Source organism: Microtus pennsylvanicus, chromosome 1, assembly GCF_037038515.1.
Source record: "Microtus pennsylvanicus isolate mMicPen1 chromosome 1, mMicPen1.hap1, whole genome shotgun sequence".
Taxonomy (NCBI): domain Eukaryota; kingdom Metazoa; phylum Chordata; class Mammalia; order Rodentia; family Cricetidae; genus Microtus; species Microtus pennsylvanicus.
The window spans coordinates 219,822,346-219,837,899 of NC_134579.1; positions in this window are offsets into that span (position 1 = coordinate 219,822,346).

Below are 15,554 nucleotides of genomic sequence, written 5' to 3' on the forward strand. Positions count from 1 at the left end.
CCAGACATTACTAGGGAGAGTTAAGCAACCGATGGACAAGTCTGGGAAGAGACGCTGACAAGGACAGGAAGGCAGTATCTCTGTTAAAGTTTTTCTTTAGCAAACTAGGTCAGCCAGGTGGTTATGGGTAAACAATGTGGTTAGCACCCCCTTCCTTACATCTAGAGTTAAACAGATGTATCTCCACCAGCAGGACAGGAATTTCCACAGACTCTTGAGTCCTTACTACCCAGAATTTCTTTAAAAATAAAACTAGCCAACCAAACAAACAAGCAAAGCTGTTATTTTTAAATATATAAGAAAATTTCTTTAAGAACTATCTATTTCCAGAATCAACAGCAACAAAATATCCTTTTGTTCCCTCGGTTATGTATTCGTATTAGGAAGAAGAAGCGGAAGAAAGAGAAGAATGTAGGAAACCTGAATAAAATAGAGGGTGGCAACTTATAGATACATTCTGATAAGATGTTAAAAGAGTCACAGCTTGCTGTGTTGATGCAGGCTAGTCCCAGTGCTTTGGAGGCAGAGGCAGGAGGATAGCTGTGAATTTGATACCAGCCTGGTCACATATATTGAGTTCCTGAACAACCAGGACTACATAAAGAGATCCTGTCTCAAAGAGTAATAACAAACAATTGCCATGATAAAAAGGGGGAAAGAACAGTGATTCCCTTTGCGTGATTTTGACACACAATTGTTTTTAAAGGAGACGGAGATTATCTGGAGAGTGGTTTTGAGAGAATGTAATGAGTTTATCTTTAAACACAATAAATCTGATGTGCAGAAAATTCAAGTGGAAAGGTTAAAATAGTCTTCAAAAAATCTCATCCATACCTCATAAAAAAGGGTGGAGTCAAGGATTCAGAATCAATTTGTATAATGTGACAAAAGTGACTAAAAGATTCCTATAAAATTATGAATATGAATTATGAATATGGGTGGGTGAACGAAGGAGGCAGGAATCTGAGATTTAGGGGAAATACAAAGATCATAGTCTAAAATAGGGAGCTCATTTGTCGTCTTAATCTCTCATTTGTACTTTCTTCCATAGTTGGACGGGCAGCATTGACCAACTCCTTTAGATTTCCTTCTCTGTCTCCACTGTTTCCATTTGCACATATGCATTCCATATGTAGATATGTTACAGGCTAACACTGAGGAAACACTGACATTCTGAGATCTGCGTCCAGGAGGCTGGTGCAAAAAAGAGAACCTAGGCTCAGGAAACAACAAAAATATCTCTTTCCATGCTTCTAGCTTTCATATTCCTTAAATTACAACTTTAGAGTGGGAAATACATTATATTATTTAATATGTTTAAATAATGCCAAGTGTTGCCGGGCGGTGGTGGCACACGCCTTTAATCCCAGCACTTGGGAGGCAGAGGCAGGCGGATCTCTGTGAGTTCGAGACCAGCCTGGTCTACAAGAGCTAGTTCAGGACAGGCTCCAAAACCACAGAGAAACCCTGTCTCGAAAAATCAAATAAATAAATAAATAAATAATGCCAAGTGTAATTTTTTGGGGGCACAGGAAATTTCCAAGTTCATCAAAGTTTTTGCTAAAATAATTTTAACTGCAAATAGATGTTACTAAACTCTTCTGTAGGTAATGATCTTTAGAAATCTGTAAGCTTGTGACTATAACACAAGGTAAACCAGAATTTTATACTTTTTAGAAAATACTTTGCTAGGTTGTCTCAAACAGGCCTTGGAAAGACTTAAAGAGTAAAATATCAACATCGAGAAAAGAAGACAGCTCAGGTCAGAAGTTGTTAGAGAGCGGATAAAATGTAGTTTAATACTTTATATTATTTTTAAATTATGAGTAACTATTGAGGGGTAAATGATTATTTAAGGTCAGGTTCCTTCAGACATTTTTGATCCCACTATAAACTTTAAGATACTTTCTATTTCAAGGACACAAATTGAGAAGATGAGAATGTTAAGACTTTGGCTCTGAAATATTTACAAGCCAAATATTTCAGAAAAGCAGCCTATGATTGCCTTCTCTGGTAAGTATATTGACAAAGATATTTTAAAAAACCTAACTTATAATATTACCATAACACATATTTGTTTACTCAGAATAAAAGTATATTTAAACCAGGCAGTAGTGGCACATGCCTTTAATCCCAGCACTTGGGAGGCAGACACAGGAAGATCTCATTGAGTTCAAGGCCAGCCTGGTCTACAGAGTGAGTTCCAGAACAGCCAGGGCTGTTACACAGAGAAACCCTGTCTTGAAAAAACAAAAACAAAAACAAACAAAAATATATTCAAATACTGTACTCACTTAAATTTGACCAAGCATTTAAGAATGTTTCGGTTAACGAGAAAACCTGTGGCTCTTATTGCATTAAGAAACTAACCAACAGAAAAAAATAATATTAAGTATCATGAATTCATGGTACTAAATATAAATATTTTACAAAACATAGAAATACTTTAAAATGCTGAAAACACTTGGAAAAGCATTTATCTAGATTTTCAGTTTGCCTCTGAAAATCAGAGAGGACTTTTATTGTCTATTACATTAGTCAGAATTTTAAACTTTAAGAGCATATGGTATGAGGCCTAATAGCATAAATCCATAATCCCTGTTACTCAGAGGCTGAGGCAGGAGGATCACAAACTGAAGGTCAGTCCCAGCAATGAAGTAAAATTTTGTTTCAAAAAAGTTTGGGGAAGCAGTTCATTGGCTGTGTGCTTGCCTACTGTGTGTAAATTCTAGGGCGCACACACAGATATTCACACATACATACACACACACACACACTCATATACATACACACACACACACACACACACAACCCAAGAAACAAAACCAAAACACCAATGTATGCTATATAACCTTAATGTATCCTGGTAAGGAGTAGTATTAACAGGTATCTGAGAAAATTTTTTCTTTTTTAAAAATGTTTTTTGTTACTGTTACTGTGGTTGATTTAGTCTATCAGAAATCAGAATTTTAAAATTGCAACATAAATTCTTTTCCATCCCAATATTCAACTGCTTGATTCATTCATTTATTTAATAACTTTTAAAAATTAAATCGCAATGTACATACAATAAATTCATTATTTTGAAGGGTGGTTTTAGCACATCCAGAAGGGGCAACTGCTAATGCCTACTACCTTCCAGACTTTTGCTTGATATAATTCAGATTGTCAGCGTTTTCAAATGAAATCATGGATTGCTCGTCATTTACTCCAGACAGGCAAGACAAGATTGAGGTCATCCGTGTTCCTGGCCAGAGAAGCAACAATGTAACAATGGGAACAAAGGAAATATGTCTCCCAAGCTAAAGACAATGAGGAACAATGAATCAGGGGTTACTTCCTCCTCAGCACAGCCTTGCCTACTTGTGAATTTAGGCATCTATCTCTGGCATGGTTGGACAGGTAAGAGAATGCCTTTCTGTCAGCAGATAGAATCTGAGATCATCATATTTTAGGGACTCAATCACCTGTGTCTTCCATCGTCACATTGCAGACCAGGGGGCCCAGAGAGACTCAATGATCAGCTCAAGATCAAATTCAGAGTAAAGCCTTCACATTCTTGCCTAATGTTTCTGCCTTACACTGGTGATTAAATTCTTCTTAGGACTCAGGATTCTTGTTTGTTTGTTTTGGTTTTTCCGGACAGGGTTTTTCTGTGTAGCCCTGGCTGTCCTATAACTCTTTCTGTAGGTCAGGCTGGCCTCAAACTCAGAAATTCACCTAAATTCTGGGATTAAAGATGTGCACCACCCTGCCTAGTAGATTTAGGATTCTTGAAGGAATTTACAAAGCTTCTATGATAATGGCTGAGTAGCTCATGGAAAAAATGCCTGCATTCCAATGTCTTGCAGTGTTCTCACCAGGAATCACAGGGAAGAGCTTTGTGAGATGTTGGGGAGCAAACCCTCTTTTAATGGCCTTACTCCCTTCCATAAGAATTCTTCTCTTATGATGTAATCACCTTTGTGTATGATCTGCATGTGTGGCTGTGTCTCAGCAAATGAATCTTCATACCACAACAACATGGAGAGTCACGGGTTACATTCTATGGAATTATTCCATGCTTATATGTGTTCTGGTGGAGGCTTCACCCCGGCCCTTGGCATCCACATACCCAAAGAGTCTGGTATGTTCTGGTGGAAGTTCCACTCCAAGCCCCCTCCCCCATCTCTCTCCAAGCCCTGCTGCATCTCAGAAAGCCCACCAAATGACGACCCCTCCTCCACAGGTGCTCAAGATCACTCCCACAGGGTATTTTAACTGCCCCCCAGAAAAAACAGAGATGTGGTTTTCTGGTCTTCCTTTCTTGTCTCCTCTGGGGTGGTGGGAGGTGACGGGGGGGGGGGATGGGGCTAGAAAATTGGAAAATCATCCGGCAGCATTTTATTCATTAAACCTGGGCTTTTTCTAATTCCGTTTGATTTGGTCTGATTTGCATTGTTACGTCTGCAGAGAGGCTTATTGGGGTGCAGAAACTTTTCAGTAAAGTCTAAATCGGTTTCTGTCTTTTCCTTGTTAAAAAAAAAATACCCTACATCAAACCACAGGGAACTCTAAAAAACAAAGACCATACTAGGCAAGAAGTAGTAGATCACAGTGCTTGCTCCTTCTTCTCAAGGGCAATCTCCAGGAGGAAACTCCCGTGTCACCTCCCTGACTTAGTAAGAAATTCAGAGACAGCGTCATCACTGTACCTTCAACTGTTGTCTCCCTGCTTCATTGTAGCCGTGGAGTCAAGTCAGGTGCAGAAAAGAAGAGGAAGAAAAGTTGTGCTTGGTACAAACCTCTATCCTACAATTTCATTTATTATTTCCTAGGGAAACTGATGTTTAAAGAGTTCCCTAGTCTTGTTTGGCACTCAGAGTACCCGATAGTAAGTTAACAGCATATATAATTAGGTTGCAGGGGGTGGTGGGGGAAGACACTCACTAGATCAAATGCATTTCTTTGATAACTTCTGGAGCAATTCCGACCTTCTTGGGTCACTAACTCATCATCTTCTAGTGCCGCCCTAACACGGACTGGATGACTTAGAAAACGGAAATGTATCCCTCCTACTTCTAGAGGTTCTAAGTCCAATATCAAGGTGTCATTGCGGGGGACTCCCTTTGGGCTTTGCACTAAATGGCTGCTGTCTTGAGTCATCCTGGGGCCTGCCCTCTGCGTCTGTGTCCAGATCTCAATTCTCAAAAGGCCAACTCTTCATATTGTATTAGGAGCTACCCTAAGGACCTCATTTCAACTTAATTGCCCTTTCAAGGACTCTTATTCCACAGACAATCACATTCTGAGGTACTGGGGATTAGGACTTCAGTACACACATCTGTGTAAGGGATCTAATACATATGCACTGTGCGGTGAAACAGGCCACTGTGTAAATGTTTACCAACCAGCTCTCCAAAGAGAAACAGGCCCAACTGTCAGCATTTGCTAATCTCTAGTAAATTTCTCCTACACGGCCAGTTTCAAACCACAGACAAGATTCTGACGAACGCCAAGTGGGGAGTGGCAAGGAACCCAAACCCACCGCAGTAACTCCATCCTGGAGCTACAGTGGTTATAAACCGTGTCAATACAGACATGAAAATCCTTAAAACAAATATCAATTGTTGGTAGACTTTTCGGTAAAGGACCAGGTAGTGTATGTTTACATATCTTCTTGATTCTGTGCTGGAGATTTAAAAAGCAAAGATAGCGGGGTGGTGGTGACGCACGCCTTTTATCCCAGCACTCGGGAGGCAGAGACAGGTGGATCTATGTGAGTCTGAGGCCAGCCTGGTCTTGAGAGTGAGTTCCATGATAGGCTCCAAAGCTACACAGGGAAACCCTGTCTGGAAAAACCAAAATAAATAAATAAATAAATAAATGTAGCACAAATAATAAAAACTCAGAGACAGATAATGGGCTTCAATCCAAAAACCAAAAAAGCAAAGCAGCCAAGCCATTAGAGAAGTCTTACCTCTACCCAGGCTGGGCGCCTGCAGACTAAGCAGACTAAGCCTCTCTCCCCCTCCCCCCATTTTATATTCCTAGTGCTGGGATTAAAGGTTCATGACTTCCTAGTACTGGGATTAAAAGTGTGAAGCACCACCACCTGGATTTGTTTCTTCATTGATCTTGTGTAGTTTAGGGTGGCCTTGAACTCACAGAGATCCATCTGTCTCTGTTTCCTGAATCCTGGAATTAAAAGTGTGTACCACCACTGCCTGACCTCTAGTGGCTTAGCTTTGCCCTTCTGGTCTTTAGGCAGGCTTTATTTATTAAAACATAAATAAAATATCAGTATAAATAAATAAATAAGATTTAAAAAAAAAAAAAGCCCAGAGGAAAGCAATCCATTTCTGAGACGTCTCCCTGCTGTAAGAAACATTAGTGTAAAATCTTGCTTGTTTGCCTTTCAAAGAAAAAGGCCATAAATGAAAGTTCATACACCCCAAAAATTTCAGTTTACAAGTCTCTTTTTTAGTGACAAGCAGTTGGGGAGATCTAGCTTCCTAGTTGCGGCTTTAGCCACTTCCACGCGGCATGCGTCATTTCAAGTGCTTCTTCCTAGGTGCAGGGACCCTGTGGACCTTCTCACTCTGGAGGACAGTCGTGGATATGCGCAACTTCTATCTCCTTTTAAACTGAACCTGCCATTCAGGGACCAGCCAGACAACTCAGTGGTAGAAGCTCTGGCCTTGCCTCCCTGAACACTGAGCCCAGTCCATGGAACCCACAGGAGAAGGAGACAAGCAAGTCCATAAAGTGTACACACATGCATACTCACACCCCCGCCACGTGCATATATGTAGACACACCTATAATAAATAATACACTTTAAGTTTTAAAAGAGCTTGCCATCCAGTTCCACTGAGGGCCATTAAGTTCCATGCCTCCACACGAAGCTAAAGCCTACCATTCCAGTAGAACCCATCGTTTCCTTGGCAGCTGCTTGCATGGCAAGCAGGGCCTATCATTCCCCACCCACCCACCCACACTGTAAGATTTTCCCCAAAAGACAGTATTTTCTTCTGGAGTTTCACATTTGGTTGTTTGGGGTTTTGTCAGATCTGTACCACTGTGTGTGTGTGTGTGTGTGTGTGTGTGTGTGTGTGTGTGTGTGTGTGTTGTTTGTCTTTCCTTTCTAACAGTGTTTTGTTTCCTTACTTTTCCAACAGACTTCTTATGCTCCTACTTAATGTCATCATTCCCCACTGGAGTACGGCAAGCGGCCCTGTCAGGACAAAGAATAGGCCGAGAGGGTAGATTGTAAGAGCTGTGGTCTAAAAACTTGGTTCTTCTTAAAACTGAAAGCCAAATGCTAACTTCCAAGGTCACTGCTTTTGGAGGCAGGAGTCTTGTGAGTAAATTACCCCCATGATGAGGCTAGAGGAGTTAACTTCTTCCCTGTGTCCCAGGAGGACACGGCAGGAAGATACCAGTTACAAAGACAGAGTATCTGCATCAGACCCTGATTTACCACTGTCTTAGACTTTCCAGCCCAGAGCTACCCATTGTAGAAAGACAGATTGTCCCCTCCCCATCCCCCGCCCTCTTACACTTAACATAGACCACTTCTATAACCAGATGTGTGGAGAATTTTCCCCACACCAAGCAATTCTCTCGTGTATGCTACAGAGTAACCTATAATTAAATTCAATTCTGAGAGTACCTGCCTGAGTACTTACTGTGAGATTCTTTAAGGGGGAAGGGCTTAATTTCACAGGAACTTCTCTACTTCATGGTCAGTCATAAACAGTACAAAGTCATTGACTTTTCTGACCCAGAGGACACTAGGCGTGATGGTCAGTTTTAAATAGGGATTTTTGAGCGGATTCAGAGATGCCTAGAGATCTGAAAAAGCATACTTGTGGTTTACGTGTGAAGGTGTTTCCAGAGGAGTTAGCATGCAGGTCTGAGAAGACAGAGTGAGGAAGACCATACTTGATGTGGGCGGATATTGCCCAACTGGTTGGGGGCCTAGTGAGATTAAATGGAAGGCTAGCTGTCCCCCATCAGCCAAATTGTGAATATACTGACTTCCGGGCTCAGACACCAGAAGTCTATATTTTCTAGCCTAGAACTCCTGGGTTTACACCAGCGATCTTTACTTTTTCAGCTTTATACTACCAGCTTCACTGTTTCTGGGTGTTTAGTCTCGGACTGGGCAATGTTACCAGCAAGGCATTTCCAGTTCCCCACCTGCTGATAGCCTTCTGGGACTGCTTAACCTTCATTATCCAATGAGTCTGAGTCCCTAATAGCTTCCATCTCCTAAATCGGAAACGTATCTTACTGATTTTGTCTCTTTGGAGAACCATGAGTACACCATTTGCTAGACTGGCCCACCAAACACAGGGAAACCTTATTTTTTTTATTTATTATGAAGAATTATATATATATTTCAAAACAGGGTTTCTCTGTAGCTTTGGAGCCTGTTCTGGAACTAGCTCTTGTAGACCAGGCTGCCCTTGAACTCACAGAGATCCACCTCTGCCTCCCGAGTACTGGGATTAAAGGCATGCACCACCACTGCCCAGCTAATTTTAAAAATATTTTAAAAATTGGCTATCTGGTGGTTTGAATGAGATATCCCCCACAATCTCCCGTATTTGAACACTTGGTCCCCAATGGTGGCACTATTTGGGTAGGTTAGGAAATGTGGCCCTGCCGGAGGAAGTGAGTCACTAGGGGCCAGCTCTGAGATTTCAAAAGACACAGGCCATTCTCAGTGTGCTTTCTGCTTCCTGCTTGTGGTTTAAGATGGGAGCTCTCAGTTCGCTGCTTCAAAAGCCATGCCTGCTTGCTGCCACACTTCCCTTTGTAATGCTGATGAACTCCTTTTTTTTTAAATTTATTTATTTCTTTATTTTTGGTTTTTCAAGACAGGATTTCTCTGTAGCTTTGGAACTTGTCCTGAAACTAGCTCTTGTAGACCAGGCTGGCCTCAAACTCACAGACATCCGCCTGCCTCTGCCTCCTGAGTGCTAGGATTAAAGGCGTGCGCCACCATCACCCGGCTTATTTTTTTTAAAAAAAGAAAACAAACTATCTTTTCATTTTACATACCCCATCCCAGTTCCTACGTCCTCCCCTCCTCCCATTCCTTCCATCTACTCCACCCCCACCACACCTCCTATCTACTTTTCAGGGCGGGTAAGGCACATTAATGGTGATGAACTCTTATGCCTCTGGAATGGTAAGCCCCAAACAAACTCTTCCTTCGTCTCTAAGTGGCCTTGATCGTGGCTTCATCAGAACATTAGGAAAGTTACCGACAGAGTAAGCAGGCAGACAGGGTTTTGTTATGACATTTCATACACACCATACCTATCCTGATACTTTGTTCTAGTTTCCTCCTCCTCCCCTGTCCTCCTTCATCCCTTCTGTTCTGGATTAGTGGTACCCTACATTCCCTTCCTTAGATAGCTCTCATTTCGCCTTTCCTGCCACATGCATCCTGTGAGCACAGATGAACGGTACAAGAAGAGAACTAAGATGAAGATGGAGGAGGGAGCAAGGAATTTCATCTCTGGGTGTCTGCGTGTGCTGCTGTCCCAGTTCTTCCAAATGCTCAGCAACGCTGAAGCTCTCCCAACTTTGCTGTCTGAGAGGTTTTCGGTTTTTCGAGACAGGGTTTCTCTGTGTAGCTTTGAAACCTGTCCTGGAACTAGCTCTTGTAGACCACGCTGGTGTCGAACTCACAGAGATCCGCCTGCCTCTGCCTCCCAAGTGCTGGGATTAAAGGGTGTGCCACCATTCCCCGGCAGTCCAAGAGTTTTTTAACCGAGCTAGACATCTAGTGCCCCTCCCTGTCCTTTAATCCTGTGGACCCTTGGTCTTTCTGAGGATATTTAAGGACCTACCCCAGGCCACTTCCCCAGCGTGAACTCAGAAATGAACTAAAGGGGGCTGTATGAGCTTATGTTTGTGCCTGTCCTCCAAGGGTTTAAGTGGAAGTTTCTCCTCCACTGTGAGGTCATCTGAGGGGACAAACAATTCAACTATGAGGCTTATAGGCGGGACCTTTGGGAAGTCATTAGAATTAGGTAAGGTCATAAGGTCATTTGAACAGAACCTCCATGACTAGATTTTGGTGGCTTCATAAGAAAGACAAGCCTACCTTAGGGGACACAGGCACATTCCTTTTCTTTCATTCTATGCTGCTTCAGGAAGAAGGCCATGATCAGATGTGGGTCCTGGGACCTCTATCACTGTGGGCTAAATTAACCTCCTTTCTTTGTAAGTTGTCTTGCTCCCAATGTTTTTTATACATGAAGCTCAGACTAATGGAGGGGCTCCTTATGAATAGTCAGACCCCTTGAACAGTCATACGAGTCCAAGGGTTCTGTGAAAGAAACCAGAGAGGAAGAATGCACACTTATTTCATATTATAGCACAAATCCCAAAGATTAAGATAGATGGAGTTTGGCAGTTAGTTCAGAGCTGTCCCATTGCCAAGGACAACCCCAAGACAACTCCAATACATACGACATTGGGATCCCTGGCAGAGTGAGGTCACACAATCACTAAACCTTTGATAGGAGAGGACATTGAATACCCTGAGACTGCAGTTACAGGTATACCTGATGTGAGTGCTGGGTCCTCTGTGAGAATCACCAGAACTCTTTCCCACCGAGCTGCCTCTCGAACCCCTGCCCACCTACCTTTCAAACCAAAACATCACGCTTCTTCAATGATCGGACCTTTTTACTTAATCTACAGTGAGTGGTCCCTTCTTCCTAGGCAGACCCTAAAACTTACTGCGCGTTCTTTAAACTGGGACAAGATAGGTGAGCGGAAAAGCAGGGGCAAACGGACATCCCTGTGCAGACAGACTAGCTAGCAGTAGCTGTGCTTGCTATGAGCCCACGGGGGCCTCATCTCTGCGATTTCAGTGACCACTCTCAGTGGATACTTGGTCTTCTATGGCGTTTTCTCTCTCCTTGTTCTCCATTATACTACAGAAACTTTGAGTGAACTATGAAATGTATCCACTGCTACCTCCCTTCTAAATATGTTTGCCTTGGCTTCAAGATAACTCTGTCTTTCTCTTATTAAAATTATCCCAGTTTCTAATCATATTTCCTTAGTTACCTTTTTACTCTTTCTCTTCTTCCCTCAAAAGAGAATGTCATTTCCAAGTAAGAAAAAACACTGTATCTGAACATTGTTTTCCTAATTTCTAGTCTAAATGCCAACACAAAGTGTAGGGAATCTCTGCCTCATCTCACTCCTCTCTTCCAAGCCCTTTCCTTCTTAGAAAGCTCACCAAGGGGTGGCTCCTCCCCTAGAACTGCTCAAGACTCCGCCTACGGAGTACTTAAGTTCCTGTCCCTGGAGGTGCCATGTGATTTCTCCCCTTCTGATTCCCCGAGATCATCTGGGAGTGTTTTTCTCATTAAACCTGTACTTTTAATTTGGCCTGATCTGACTTTTTGCATTGGTGGGGAAACCAATTACCAAGATTCAAAAATACTTATCAAAAATACCTTGTCTCAAAAAACCAAAAGACTATGTGTGTGTTATTTTAATTAATCAATTTCTTATTTGACAATCAGCACAGAACTTCTGTTTGCCTCTCAGAAGGTTCATTTTCTGTAATTGTTGTTTTTTAAATCTAGCCCAACAAGAACATAAACTGTGTCCACCTGGAATGGGGTAGTGTGCAAACAAGCTGCTGGAATCTTCTAAGGGCAGGAGCTCACTGAACTGCTTCTAACCAGTTATTAGACAATCTGGTCATGCTTGTGTGCTGGTTTGAATAAGAGTAGCCCAAATAGGCTCATATGTGTAAATGTTTGGTCTCCAGTTGATTGAACTTTCTGGGAAGGATTGGGAGGTGTGGTCTTAAAGGAGGAGGAATATCATTGGGGGTGGGCATCGAGGTTTTAAAAGTCCATCCATTTCCAGTTGGCTCCCTTTCTGCCTTGTTCTTCTGGATGAGAATGTAAGCTCTCGTTTCCTGCTCCAGCATCATGCCTGTCTGGCTGCTGCCATGTTCCATGTCACAATTGGAGTCCCAGTAAGTTTTTTCTTCTGTAAATTACCTTGGTCATGGTTTCTTACTACAGCAATAGAACAGCAACTAATATAGTTTGATTTGGATTCCCTTTTGTAGGGTCTTTCAGGGTTCCTCCTGAGAACAGATATTACAGATCCTCATCTGGAAAAAAGTATCCACTTTTGTCCGGCAAAGAAACTTCCATATTGGAGGATGGATGGGATCCACATGCGAAGATAACTGTGTTCTGCAGACTTTGGGCTCTTACGGCACACAAGCATTCTATTGTGGGGACTGCTGCCAGTTTTCTTTTGTGTTTAACTAATGCTCAAGACCATAGTGGATCGGGTTTCACTGTGAGTTTTTAGTTCTTCAGGACTTTTGTTTCTTAGCAACAGCTGGACCTCTATCCCTCCACATTGTTCTCTGTTGCAGCCTCTAGTCAAATAAGAGAATAAGTGGGCATGTGTTGTAATAGGAGCGGCAGGGCTGCGTCCCCAGCACCCCGGCCGCCTGGCTAGCTTATGCCCCGAAATAATTACACGGAAACTGTATTCTTTTAAACACTGCTTGGCCCATTAACTCTAGCCCTTACAGGCTAATTCTCATATCCCGATCAACCCATCTCTAATAATCTGTGTAGCATCAGTCTTACCGGGAAAGATTCAGCATGTCTGACCTGGCGGCTTGGTTCATCGTGCCTTCCCGGGAGAAGGGAGCATGGCCTCTCTCCAGAGAGCAGAGTTGTAGAGTCTGAGCTCACTTCCTCTTCCTCCCAGCATTCTGTTCTGTTTATTCCACCCACCTATGTTCTAACCAATAAAATGGGCCAAGGCAGTTTCTTTATTAGCTAATGACCTTCCTCCATCAGGCATGGCAGATTGACCGTTAGTGATATCTTTATATACAATGGTGCATTCTGGGCCTGGTGGCTATGGTGGTGAAGGAATCACTGTATTTCTGTGAGGGGCAGTATAAGATGCTTTGGAGGGACCTGAGGAACTGGGGTGCCTTACATCGGCTGCACCTTTGAGACTCCTTTGCTACCTTAAGCACTCATCTGTAAAGGGCAATATTGAAAACAGTGTGGCAAAAATTACTGTTACAATTTAGCATGCCCATTCTTATTTCTTACATGCTCAGACCACAGGTGATGGGCACAAAAGAGAGCTGATAACTGTCAAATGGGCCAAATTTGGCAACTTGCTCTATGTGATGGCTATTTTTGGCTGTCAACTTGACTACATGCAAAATCAAGTAATGCCCAAACATACACATACACAAGCATACACACCTGTGAGGGATTTAAAAGAAAATCATTTGAGGTGGAAAGAACTACCCTAAATCTTTGGCCATACCTTCTGGTGGCAGCCTATATACAGGACAGGGAAGAGGGAAACTTCTGCTTTTTTTGCCTGCTTGCCCTCACTGTCTCTGGCAAGTCATTCCTTCACTTGTATTAAAGCCTACTTCATTAGGACTTTGATATATACTGAAGAATAGTGGAGACATTCAGTCTTTTGACTGAGTAACTATTGGATTCTTGAACTATCCATCAGGAGACAGCCACTGTTAGACTAGCCAGACCACAGGTGTGTGTGTGTGTGTATGTGTGATCTAAGTATCTATCTGTCTGTCTATCTATCTATCTATCTATCTATCTATCTATCTATCATCTATCTATCATCTATCTATCTATCTATCTATCTATCTATCTATCTATCTATCTATCTATTTATGTTCTATCAGTTCTATTTCTCTAGAGAACCCTTGGTGTGGGAAGTCCTTCTGTATATGTGTTGCTTTTATTGGTTAGTGAATAAAGAAACTGCTTTGAGCCTATAGCAGAGCAGGGCAGAACAGAGCTATGTGGGGAAAACTAAACTGAATGCTGGGGAAAAAGAAGGCCGATTCAGGGGGCAGAACAGAGCTATGTGGGGAAAACTAAACTGAATGCTGGGGAAAAGAAGGCCAATTCAGGGGGCAGAACAGAGCTATGTGGGGAAAACTAAACTGAATGCTGGGGAAAAGAAGGCCGATTCAGGGGGCAGAACAGAGCTATGTGGGGAAAACTAAACTGAATGCTGGGGAAAAGAAGGCCGATTCAGGAGAAGCCATGTAGCCTCTGCCGGGGACAGACACAGGTCAGAACCTTGGTAGTAAGCCACAGCCACGTGGCAATACACAGATTAATGGAGATGGGTTAGTTTAGGATATAAGAGCAAGCTAGATATATGCTTAAGCTATTGGACAAACAGTATTACAAATAATATGGTTTCTGTGTGATTATTTCATCGTCTGGGCAGCCAGAAACGAACAAGCAGGCTCCTACAACAAATCCTGATTAATACATCCTACTTCCACCGGGACACCTTGTTTAAATGTATCCCTTTTTTTAGGTGCATTTTGAAACTTAGTATGTAGTAACTGAAACATTTGAAAGTTTTAAAAATATTTGGCTACTATATAATCTGAGCTCTAAGCCACTTGGGTTAAAAAATTGTTACTGCATAACACACTAAATTCTCACCTTATAATGAGACGTCTGTATATCCCTCCCCTTCTCTTGATTTGGCCAGTTACTTTCTCTGTGGTTTGTATCCCCATTTCCACTCACAGCCACTTAAGCTCAGGGCTTTGCTGTTGCAATCAGCAGAAAAGCACTTTTACTGAAGCCAAGATGTGAGATTCTATTATAAGGATGAGTTATGACAAACAATTCAAAGATGAGAGCTGACTAACTTCTCAAAGGACGGAGATCAGGAACTGGGGCAACTATTAGATTGTGTTTGATATGTGTTGAATGAAAGCACAGACTTCAGTAAAAGTGCCTGGGTTTACTCAGCTACCACATGTCCTTTAAGCAAGTGCCTTATCTTCCTGACCTGCAAGGGAGAGGTGACTGCATCATCTCCATAGGCTGTCGGACTATGACATGGCCTGTGATGCTCTCCTCTTCCACACAGACTGTTGATGGAGTTTCTGTTCTTCCTGGTCCTGCAGCAGTTCAATCCCAAAGAAACACACAGAAACTATATTAATTACGAACTGTTTAGCCTATTATCTCAGGCTTATTATTAACTAGATTTTACAACTTAAATTAACCCATAACTCTTGTCTTTGTTAGCCATGTGGCGTGGTACCTTTTATCAGTGAGGCATTCTCATCTTGCTTCCTCTGTGTCTGGATGGTGACTGCAGACTGAGCCTTTCCTTTTCTAAGAATTCTCCTAGCCGGGTGATGGTGGCGCACGCCTTTAATCCCAGCACTCGGAGGCAGAGGTAGGCGGATCTCTGTGAGTTCGAGACCAGCCTGGTCTACAGAACTAGTTCCAGGACAGGCTCCAAAGCCACAGAGAAACCCTGTCTCGAAAAACCAAAAAAAAAAAAAAAAAAAAAGAATTCTCCTAGTCTGGTTACCCTGCCTATACTTCCTGCCTGGTTACTGGCCAATCAGCATTTTATTAAACCAATAGAGCATACAAAAGCATTGTCCCTCAGCAACAGACCATGATTCTCCACATGCTACATGCTCTCACACAAGGAGGCCCTGGCCTAAGTTTATGTGT